Here is a 12,064-nt window from a genome sequence, read left to right as displayed (position 1 = left end):
AAGAGGACCTGGTACTTTTTTATAATCATAGCCTTAGTAGTATTTTAAATTCCCTGGCTCCACAAAAAACCAGAACTGTACTTTTTTCTCGCTCTGCACCCTGGTACACCCCTGAACTCCGGCTACTGAAAGCTAAAGGCCGACAGCTTGAACGTCTCTATAAGAAAACTGGCCTTACTATTCATAAGGATATGTTTAATAACCACGTTCTGTTTTACCAGGAATGTATTAGTCAAACCAAATCTGCTTATTACTCTGCTATTGTCTGCTCAAGTGAGAACTCTACCAAGACCCTTTTCTCACTATTCAACTCTTTTAACAGGCCACCTGATTCTCTCCCTGCTCATCTCTATTCATCTAACTTCTGTGATGCTCTAATGCTATTCTTTATTGATAAAATTCATAAAATACACTTAGACCTGGACCCTAATGCTCAATGTAGCTTCTCTGTCCTAACTTCTCCCCCTTCTCACTTCCTCTCTGTTTTTCAACTTCCATCCTTAGCTGATATTGCTGATCTCATCCATAAATCAAAGCCTTCTACCTGCCAGCTCGATCCTATCCCCACTGTCCTCGTCAAAGCCTGCTTACTCCCTCTCCTTCCCCTCATATCTGCTATTATTCACTCTTCACTCACCACTGGAACTGTTCCTGCTTCCTTCAAAGTTGCTGCTATTACCCCAATTCTGAAAAAAACTGGTCTAGATCCCAACAACTTTAATAATTTTCGTCCTATCTCCAATCTACCATTTCTCTCAAAAATCCTTGAAAAAATAGTTGCTTCACAAGTCCATCTTCACCTAACTGATAATAACCTTTATGAACAGTTCCAGTCTGGCTTTCGTCCTCTACATAGCACTGAAACTGCTCTTATAAAAATAACAAACAACCTTCTTATAGCAGCTGATTCTGGTCTCCTCTCCATCCTTATCCTTCTTGATCTGAGTGCAGCTTTTGACACCATCTCTCATCCCATTCTCCTTAGCAGATTAGCTTCTATTGGTCTCTCTCACACTCCACTAGCCTGGTTTAAATCATACCTATCTGACCGCACTCAGTTCATTCAATTAAAATCCTTCACTTCTCAGCTTTCTCCTTTATCCACTGGGGTGCCCCAGGGATCTGTCCTCGGGCCCCTTCTTTTCATCATCTACCTTCTTCCACTCGGACATATTTTTCGTAAATATAATATTCAGTTCCACTGCTACGCCGATGACACCCAGCTCTATCTCTCTACCAAACCTGACTCTACTCTTCCTCCACCCTCCCTCATCCTCTGTCTAGCTGAACTTAATTCTTGGTTCTCCTCCAACTTTCTTAAACTCAACAGCAATAAATCGGAACTTCTTCTGGTTGGCACCAAACGACTGCTATCCAGAATTAACAATTTCTCTCTCACCATCAATAACTCGCTGGTCCCTATCTCTCCCTCTGTGAAAAGCTTGGGTGTCATTCTCGATAGCACATTATCCTTTAACTCACATATCAATAATATTACACGTGCAGCATATTTCCAACTCCGTAACATTAATCGCCTCCGCCCCTTCCTCACACCTCACGCCACTGCCATTCTCATCCATAATCTTGTTATCTCTAGAATTGACTACTGCAACTCATTATTATTTGGCCTCACACAAAAATCTATCAACAAGCTCCAACGTGTCCAGAACTCTGCTGCCCGTATTATTACTAGGACTTCTTCTACCCACCACATCTCCCCAATCCTGAAGCAACTTCACTGGCTCCCGGTCAAATTTCGCATCCATTTTAAAATAATTCTGTATACATTCAAGGCTATTCATTCTCTCTCTCCACTGTACCTCTCTGACTTATTACAGATGAAGCTCCCATCCCGCTGCCTCAGATCTTCATCTTCTCTTTCTCTCTCTGTTCCCTCTGCTCGTCTGATCACAATGGGAGGGAGGGCCTTTAGTTGCTCTGCCCCTCGACTTTGGAATTCCCTACCCCCGGACCTCAGAAATATTAGCTCATTCTCTCTTTTTAAGTCCACCCTCAAAACTCATCTGTTTAAAATTGCCTATTCTTAAATTTCTGTATGTTTTAACTTTTATCTTCTATTTTTACCATTGTGTATATTTCCAGTTTTTATCTGTTGTACAGTGTCCTTGGGTGCTTTGAAAGGCGCTATTTAAATAAAATGTAGTATTATTATTATTATTATTATTATTATTATTATTATTATTAGGTGATTCATTTTCTTTGCGGAGTGAGCTGCTGTGGAAAGATGAGCATCCAGTGGAGGATGAAGTTTGCTTCTTTGCTCTTGAGTGATGTCACCACAAAAAGTAATTAAAGTAACTAAGTAAGGCATGTACATGAGTATTAAGATACTTGTACTTTACTATACAGTACAGTTCAAAAGAAATGCTTTTTAAAAAAGATGCTGTTTGGCCTGTAACTTCCTAAAATGAGCACCATGTAAACTGAATTTTACGATGTGAAGTCTTAACCCGAACCCTGAGGCATCACATCACCTGAGCTGTGATGGTTGTTGTCCCAAGCCTTGGCATTCAGTGAGGTGTGACTTCTGTTATTCTCCAAAACATAAAGTTAGGATCAGGTTAGATTTGATAGATTAAGGTTAGATTTAATCATGGTGACTTTAAAGACAGTATGACGTTAACTCTTTGGAAGGAGCTGATTAGTACTGTTCTCTCACGTAACTCCACATGCTTGAGAAACGTCTTTGCTGTGGTTATTGATGGGGTGATTTTTAGAGGGCAAACAGAATAATGTTGGTTCTGTGAATAAGAGAAACTCATTTGCTTGTTTGCGTTCTGGCGCCCTGGTAGTGGATAGAACAAAGATCTTCATATTTTTAATAATGAGATGTAATATGCATGTAAAAGTGAAGAGGATATAAATCTACGGTAGATGAAAGTCCTGTTCTTTTCCTTTCTGAATGCAGCTTGGAGATCCCCGTGCTTTGACAAGGTTACAGTAACACGACTTCCCGTTGTCAGTCTGTATTTGCGCAACGGTCTTTCGATTTGAAGGGTTTTAGGAAGTGCTGGTCAAGTCTTAGTCAGTCTGTTGCCAAATGACAGTCGGCTCTCAAAGGTAAAAAGTTCAACACTGTGACTTGACTGAAGAGCACAAAGTGGAGCTGACACCTGATGTCAAATTGAAGCTGTTCTGCCCTCTGTGGGAATCATAAGTGGGGGATTGAAGCCGATGCCCCTGCCATCGGGCAAGATTTTAATCTCCTTCAATATTTTGCCATTCCTAACCTTTAGCCTAGTCCTTCTGGGTATTTTGCCGCTCTGCGACCAAGTGTTGCTACGCAGCAGTCTGGGGACACATTGATTATTCAGTCTGAAAGCCGGGGCAGCCAGTTGTCTCTGGCTCTGCTTTGATTCGCTGAAATGCCATTCTGACGGATGCCGGGGGTGATACTTCCCACAGTAAACACTAAATATTTACCAAGTCAAAAACAGTCAGCGCCTAAATGTGAATCCTAACACTTATATGGTCTGGACAGTAACTGGCACATATTGCTGCACACACACAAAGTGAGACTTGCATGCATGAGTTTGAAAGGATGTTTGCTTTTGTTGTATACGCCTTGAATAGGCGTTAAGTGCTAACTTGAAATGAATTAGTTAGGTGTGCATCCTTCAGCGATTCCTTAAAGTGTCTGAGAGCAGAGCGAGCGCTGCGTACTGTCACCGGCTCCACTGCAGTTTCTCTGTTGTGCCAGCAGATGGAGAAAGGCAACGTGTTTATAGGATAATGAGAGTGAAAGGCAGCCACATGGTGAGGGATGATTGCAGGGCTGAGTCTCTGTGGTCCGATACCCAGGTTGTCGCTTTGATTGACAGGCAACACTGTTCTTGATGCTTTTCTTTTTTAAGGAGGTTCTTTACTAATTCTTTCACTAAAGAAAAGCAGAATATGAACATGTTATTGGCTTTTCTTGCTACCAGTGAAACGAGTATCAAAAATGTTGTTAAATGTTATGGTTGTGTTTTTTTTAAAGTAAAGAAGTGGCTGTCTGTGTATTCAAACACATTTCCTTGAATTTAAATGGGGATGCACAGCTGATCAAAATATAAAACAGTAAAATAGTCCAGTTCAAAGGGTTCTTCACGATGCGCTGAAAGCCTCACCTACACACACACACTCTGTTAAACGAGGGTCTCTGGGAGATGATTTCCTTCCCTGTGTGTCGTCCCCCTCGCGCCCCTCCCCAGCCCCCTGCCGCCTCCCCCTCCCTCCTCTGTAAACACAGTGTTCCAGAGGAATGTTGGACTCCCTGACCTCCACTGCAGTTCAATCGGTTCAGCCTGGCCGCGCTGTGCTCCGGCATCGGCAGCGGCAGCCCCCCCACCCTACCTCCCCACACCTTCCCGCTTCCCCCTCCAGAGCCCCTTCCCTCCGTTTTTTTCTTTTTCTTTCCCCCCGCCATGCCTCGCTCCTTCTCCTGTGCCTCTCCTGCTCTTTATCTTCCTCCTCCTCTTTTCTTACCCCATTTTTCTTTTGGTTGTCCTTGTCCCTCACTCCTGCCCCGCCCCCCTCTCTTTTCCCCTCGTTCTCTCCTTTCTCCTTACTTCCTCCCTTTACCTTGCAGTCTTTTCGCTTTGTAGGGATGGATGGTTTCTCTTTATGTGCTTCACTTCACTGATTCGACTAGAAACTAAAGGGGGGTTACAAGTGCATCTGGCCACTAGCTGATTGGATTACTGAGGTGACAAGGTGGCCAGAGCAGACGTGGTGTTTGCAGTTTTGACCCGACTGTGGCTTTTTCACCATGCAGAGGTTCACAGGGTTTAATTGCTGGAGCATAGAGCAGATCATAAATACATCCAGGCGGTCACTGGAGGTCGGGCTGAATGCAAACGTCTGGGGGAATCAGAGACTGTTTGTGTATTTGTAATAGATGCTGCTTGTGCTGCAGGTGCTACACAGGAACAGCTGTGTCCCCGCCGGCTGCCAGCTAACCTGATCAACAGGATCAGCAGCCAGCCAACAGAAAATCCTGAATATAGATGGATCAGAGGAGGGAACGTGTGTGTGTTTCAGGGTGCTCTTTCAGGTCATAGGAGGCCATTCTTAACATGCAAACCAAATTCCCCCTTTTAAAAAAAACCTTCGGTGCAAACTGCAGATGCTGTACTTTTGAACGGAATAATTTGATAGATCATGCAGTAAGGTGCACTGCAGTGTGAGTGTCAGTGCTAGAAGAAGCAGGGATGTCCTTTCCTGGGCAGGCTGAACTTCAGAGGTATCATAACATGTTCTTAAAGAGCGCTAACTACTCTTCACTAGGTGTGCAGCTGTATCTGTCACTGTTGATCAAATCTATCATAAGTAATGCAAAAAACTGTAACTTGATTCATGAACTGTACGGTGAGGAGATCCTGTGGTGGTTTGGGGCCAGTTGTTCCTGTAAAGCAAGGGTGGGGAACTCTGGTGTCCTGCATGTTTTAGGGTCAACACACCTGAGTCAAATGGTTGGTTCATTACTTGGCCTCTGGAGAACTTGAAGCCATTTAAATCAGCTGTGTTGGATCAAGGACACCTGGATCTAAAACCTGTAGGACACCGCCCTCGAGGCCTGGAGTAATCCAATCAATACAAAGTTCTGAGTGATCACTTTCATGCTACGGTGAGACTTTTCTATCCTGATGGGAGAGATCTCTTCCAGGCAGGAGTGCAGCCAGGGGGGTGTTTTCAAATTACTTCTTGTTGTGTTTCAGCATCATTGCAGAAGAAGAATAAATAAAAAGCAAGACACCGTTTTCTTTGCCAGCCTGTTGGTGCCACCACTAGGATGGCGATGCTTCCATCCAGAGGAAAAAGGAGTCCCTGAGGATGACAGTGATGTGAATCAGTTTGTATGGAATTGGTCGCACTCCCCACTACCATCATTTAAACATTTAATAAGAGAATCTTTAGTATGAGTGATAATTCCCTTTGTTTTTAATTAGTGGCTCGTCTGTATACAATGCATGATTATAATTTGCGATGTGCTAGATCCTGTCAGCATTTAATAAAAGATATTCTGATGTCATACGGCTCTGTCTTTAAATCAAGCAGTGATGTGACAGAATGTGGTATCACGGCATCATGAAATGGGAAAACCTAACTGAAGGTATCTGGAGCTAATTGTGGCAAAGATGCAGGACTGGAGATTATTTCTGTCTGAACCATCCAGTCTCTCAAATATGATCAAATTCAGAGCACAGCGTGTTTGGGAGATTTAACCAGGAGTCGAGCGTATTACAGTTGCTCTCCAAGAACAGGAAGTGGAAATTCAGGTCAGTGATTGATGTGTTACTGTCAGTTGTGGTCTGTCATAAATACAGCGCTAGCTGTGCAGGACACATGTGACATTTGCAGCATTGCAAACACATGCCACCGAAAAGAAAAGAAAGAAAACGGCAGAGCTAGATGATGAGAGCTCACAGCCATCATGTGATAAACAGCCCGACTGACGAGTATGCAGAGACATCTCGTCATCTGTGGCTTATATGGGTTCAAGTACTGTTTACAAAAGCCACAAATGCTGTTGTGCAGAAAATAAAAAGAACTCACTTTGGCCAAAAGTCATTAACACAGATTTCACGCTCTGCGCTCCAACACTTGGAAGCACAGGTGTTTAGGTTGTCCGCTCCTTTATGTCTGCTTCTAACAAGGAAACAAAATCGTGTTCTTCTCATCATCATCTTCAGCCGCATCATCAGCCTGACTCAGTCGTCTCTCGTGGTCCTCCCTTCCATTAACATTAACCTTCACTGGCGTTTTTCCCGTCTCTTCCTTCCTGCCTTCTCCTCAGCGATTTGCTTTTATTTGCTTGCATAAATCCCAGCCGCTGTGCAACCAGCCAGTGTCTCTCCATATGTAATTATGGGATCTTTTTCACTCAGATTGTGAGTGTTGCCCGCCTGTTTGCACCGTGGCTGCGAGCACGGCAGTGATCATCAGTTACCTGGGCGGTGTAATTGTTGCACGCAGATAATGAAAACGATGCTGGTGGAGGAACATGTGGCCGTTTTGCTCATTATGCAGACGGGGAAGAGGAACTTGGCTGACCTCTGCTGGGCTCTGACAGGCACTGTTGCAGATGTTGATCGGCGTTAATGACTTGATGCGGGATGTATATGTATTCTCAAAGCTTCCTCTGGCTTCAGTTACCCACAGAGAGGCTTTGGAGATGATTTAGAGGTGCGTCCTGTTATCCAGCAAAGAGCATCTACAGATGTAGATGGCAGTATAAGAATACTGCCATCTAGTACATCTGTATACACTGGACTACATGTAAGAACATGTAGTCCAGTGTATAATTGATGGGCGTAGGTTTTATTTGTGCATTCTTGCATTCAGGTGAATTTTTATGCATCAGTTTGTGGTGGACATGTGTTGTAGCCCAGAAAACACTGGGCTATAATGTGATCAGGTGTTCTGCATTACTTTTAAATCATCATGTTCACCTTTTCTCATTTAATGTTACTCTTGCTGACTCACAGGTGGACACAGTTTACACAGTTTGCTGGGTTCAAGAGGTGAGACTGAGTTACGCACTGACTGATAACAGGCTCAGACGTGCATGTTTCACCTGTTTGTGCCAATGGCACACATTCGTTTAGCTTCATTTATCAACCCCGGAATTGATTTCTGTTCGCTAATGTTCAAAACGTGTCACACAGACGGTGTAATTCATCATGTGCTTGTCCTGTTTTACTGACAACTGAGTGAAAACCAGAAGATCTGCAACATTTCCCCGAGATTAGCGAGCAACGGAGCAGCAACACCTGTGAATTAGAAGTCAGCGGCTCCCCGTCCATTCTTTGAGAAAAAAAATGTTTGACATCGACCCTCCTCCTTATTGGGTATCCAGTGAAATCTGCATCTGTGATGTAAATGCAGTTATTTTGACCCTAAATATCTTCATTTTAATTGGAAGGTATAAAGGGCAAAACAATGGTGGTGAGAGCAGGAACCCCTAATAATGAAAAATACATTTTCTAATTTGAATTAAACATGTGGAACCGCTTCACCAACCGCAGGCCGGCATAAGAAAGGGAGCAGAATTCGATCTGAGGGACTTTACTGGGAAGGAGAAGACTGATGGCGGGAGCATGAGCGAGCGAGGGAGTGAGACAGAGAGAGAGAAGCAGATGGCTGGAAATATAGCCTGTTAAATTATTCATCTAGGCTGGAGTCTGGAGATAGAGAGATGGATCGGAGCTGGCATGGACACTTTTATTAGGATTCCGAGAGCTGTGAGGAGAGAGTGCTTCAAAATGCTGTGATTGCCTTTTGAGACTATATGAAAAGTAATTGCGTCAGGTCTGGGAACAGCTTTTATGGCAGAGCAATTCAACCTAAAGTCTCAAATTAAAAAAGCAAAATAAGGACAGATATACACAGAGAACCTGCAAAGCATAAAAATGAGTTTCTTTAGACAAGAAAACATCTTTCGCTTTACTTTTTGGAGCCATCATTGTCTCTCGACAAGGAGTTCTGGGCATGCTCAGATATTTCAGCTGCAGCGATTCATTTTCAGTTCATGCAGAGGGTAACGCGCAAAAACAGTCGCAAGTTTCCTAATCCCATATTCTGACACTCGTGACTGTGTGTGAGGTGACTGGGGTCACTGCGTGTGGACTGAAAAAGCTGCCCTCAGTTTGGGTTTCAGAGTAAGTTGCTTCAGCCGCAGCCAGGACGAATAAAAATGAAACATGGCTGCAGGGGCAACCGACCCGCTTCGTAAAAGAAGATTTGCGGTGGGCATATGTTGCGAGCGTCTGCAACAGGAAGCCTGCAGAGGAGCGGATGAAGCTGACTATAATTCACAGGAATGTCTAGTAGACTAATATTTTTCCAATCCTAACCCTGAGTTTAGTGGTTTAGCTCAAATATTTGCATTAAAAAATCCTTTATTTGCCTTTTAGATGGGTCCTCTTTGCTTTCCCCTCCCCTCCATCCTTTCCTCCGCTGCACATGTTGAGACAGTAAATATGAGGGTTTTTTTCCATCATGTGCATCATATATGACTCTCCCAGATTCAGAGAACACACACACACGCGTGCACACACTGATGCACACATGCTCCTGAGCGGAGGGCTCTGGGGAAATAGAGCAGAGAGGAAGCTACGTGCCTTCGCCAAGCAAGGGCTGTCTGGTGTCATGGCAACGGGGCTGCAGATTACCCCACCCTCCATCATTCAGGGAAAGGAGAGGAGACACACTCATGCACACATATATAGGTGTGTGGAGACACAGCATTCACAAAAGGGGTTTAAAATGATCTGATATTCACAAATAATCAGCTTAAGTGTGAATTAGTAATGGCAGTAGCATCTCAGCTACATGAGGAGAGGGAGAGGCGAGGGAGGGAGGGAAGCGCAAAAGGCGAGCGATGATGACAGCGGCGCAGGGAGCGCTGGAGATGTGCAGAGGGGCCATAAACATATAGTAGCACTAAATACGTCTGGGGGATATACTGTTATTAAAAGCGGTAAGGTTATCCAGAGAGCAGCTTTACCATGGGGTTGGACATTTGCTACGTGCTGCTCGAGTCCTGCTAAAATGAATTTAGCGGGAGATATTATCCTCCCTGTGTGTGAGTGCTGGAGCCTGAGAGCAGAGGCAGTGATGCATGGACGAGCTGACAGCAAGAGAGGAGATAATATTAGAGCCCGCATGAGGGTATAAAAGGGTAGCTGGAGCTTTTTGTAGCAAAAAAAATGCAAGAAAGACGGGGCGTGGAGGAGATAAATGACACCAGCCTGGAGAGAGAGAGAGGATGAGACAGCTAGAAGGGAGGGAGGCGAGGTCGTTTGAGGATATCTCCTCTGAAATTGACTGCGGCACAGCCATCGTCCACAGTTACATCACAGCTGAGCTCAAACTCGGGATGAACCTCTCCCTCCTGCTCACTCGCCTCTTTGTCCCCGCCAACCTTTAAATGCTTCAAAGCCGTACGGAAACGAAGCAGCACAGACTGAGCACGTGCAACGAGACGCGTCGCACTTTTAATGGGGTTCGCCGGGACGGGATGCGACCAGGGAACCGAAGCCGGCGTCATTTTCTCGTGAGCCTTCTCAGCGCCGCCAGGTGTCTTTAATGGGCCTCGTTAAAGCTCCCTTACACACTGTAAACAAGGCGCCAAACTCGTTTTAAAAGGCTTTGTCCTCCACAGAGGAGCGGCCTGTCATTAGAAATCAGGTAGCGTCACAGCCGAATGATCACATACACACAATCTACCTTCCTCTTACAGATACATCCTTTCAGCGTCAGCAGGCCCCTGACTCTCCACAGACCTTTATCTTTGCAGTGACGCTTTACAGTTGCTTTGCAGTATAATGTAAAACTGCTGCTTCACATTCACGATGGAATCCCCGGGAAATCGGAGAATCTGCAAAGTCCAAATTAAAAACCAGTTTTTTCGTCCCAGATTTAATATCTGCACATCAAACTGCATGTGATCATTTTGATGTAGGGCTACGTAACGCGGCTAAAAGCCATTACCATGACTTGAAACTATAACTGCTAGAAGGAATATTGGATTGCATGATTCACACGTGTGATAAAGCATAGACTGGTCAGATTTGGACTCTCCGTGAAAGGGTGCCTTTAAAAACAAGTCCATTAATAAATAAAAGTCATTATTACGTTGAACAAATCAAATCAAGTTTCTGTCTCCTTCTGTTTAACCTGAATGAAGACCATCACTCGTCGTATTCCTGACCACAAAGCCCATCAGACGTTTATGGGCTCATTTCCTACCATGATGAATCCAGTCTCTAGAGGTCACACAGTTTGTACCTGGAGATTTTTCCCCACATGGACATCGCTGTTACAACCATAAACATTTTAGCAGCTCTCGGTAAATTCAGCTTTTACGTTTTCCTGGTTTTGTTCTCCCTAAGTATCTTTGCGGTTCTCACCAGCTCTCCAGCCTAAAAAATTACACAGCTTAAAAACTGCAGAAACATGCCAGCTGTACTAAATATAATACTAAATAAAACTTCTGTGTACAAGTAAATGCTCTTTTTTTATTTGTCAGAAGCTTTGATAGACTTCAAAAACAAACAAAAAAAGGATTTTCTGACTTTAACTATTAAAGAAGCTTCATGCACTGTTTAAACTTTCAATTGTTTTAAACGTTGGTTTTGTTGGTGCGTTGGCTTGTTGGGGGTAACACTAATTTTAACTAAGTTTACTTGTCCAGGCAGCTCAGATCAACCATTCCTAGTTGGATTTCCCTTTGTCTCAGACTCTCCAGCTGTGGTGGCAGAGAAGCCTTTTAATATTAACTTGTCTCATCTCTCCATCCTTAGGACACAAGCAGAGCCCTGGATCCACAGGTGACTCCTGGCAGTAATGGGTAAGTGATGATTTGACAGTCATCAGTAGTACTAGTAGAGATTTGTCACTGTGAACACTGCTGTTGTTAGCTAGTGCTACCAGCTAACACAGATGTCTCTCTGCTTTCTGAGAAGCTCTCGTGTGCACATTCTGCTCTGTAATAAAAAAGTTACAAAGTTACAGTTTCTTCAAACTTTAAATGGTAACAAAATAAGTTAATGGCTGTGATCCGTTGCTGTCAGTCGTGTCTGGAAAGTAAAAGCAAATCATAATCCTTGAAGGTCCACCTGAGATCACAGATTTACTTCTATGTTGTTTCCTTGCTGAACTTTACTGATTTCCTCTTCGCGTGTGATGGTAAAACAGTGAAGTGCTCACACTTACAGTAAACCAGGTGTTTTAACTTGTTAGCGTGCTCGTTCTCTTGGTTTGGTTGCACCTGTTTTTCTTTTTGGCCAAATGAATTAACCTGCACTCACCTGTGAAATGAGCTGTCGTGTACAATAACAGTGTGTGCACTAACCGAGCGTTGGAAAGCAACACCATAATTTGTAACTTTAATGAGGCTTCAATATACCTGTTGAACAGGGTTGAATAGAAGTGAGTAAAAAACTGCAGGTACTCACTGACTGGTAATACGTCGCTGCAGCTTATTTTATTTGTCTTGCTAGTGACACATAAATGCAGCATGGAACTGCCCACCTCCAGCTACAGCAGACTCCTAATT

General features: G+C 43.9%; 1 protein-coding gene across 3 annotated transcripts in view; it reads left to right on the top strand.

Moving 5' to 3' along the window:
* Positions 1-12,064, top strand: part of LOC146653395 (uncharacterized) — a 118,606-nt gene that overhangs the window by 26,432 nt on the left and 80,110 nt on the right. For all 3 annotated transcript variants that reach the window (XR_014907265.1, XR_014907264.1, XR_014907263.1), the window contains exon 2: positions 11,310-11,356. The gene's annotated coding sequence lies outside the window, so the exon portion shown is untranslated. The remainder of the gene's footprint in view (positions 1-11,309; positions 11,357-12,064) is intronic.

The sequence above is a fragment of the Rhamphochromis longiceps genome, linkage group LG14 (assembly GCF_057381845.1).
Source record: "Rhamphochromis longiceps isolate RC_006_pf linkage group LG14, R_longiceps_female_GT1.1, whole genome shotgun sequence".
Taxonomy (NCBI): Eukaryota; Metazoa; Chordata; class Actinopteri; order Cichliformes; family Cichlidae; genus Rhamphochromis; species Rhamphochromis longiceps.
The sequence above is the reverse complement of the archived record's forward strand: the minus strand, read 5'-3'. Positions and strand labels throughout refer to the sequence as shown.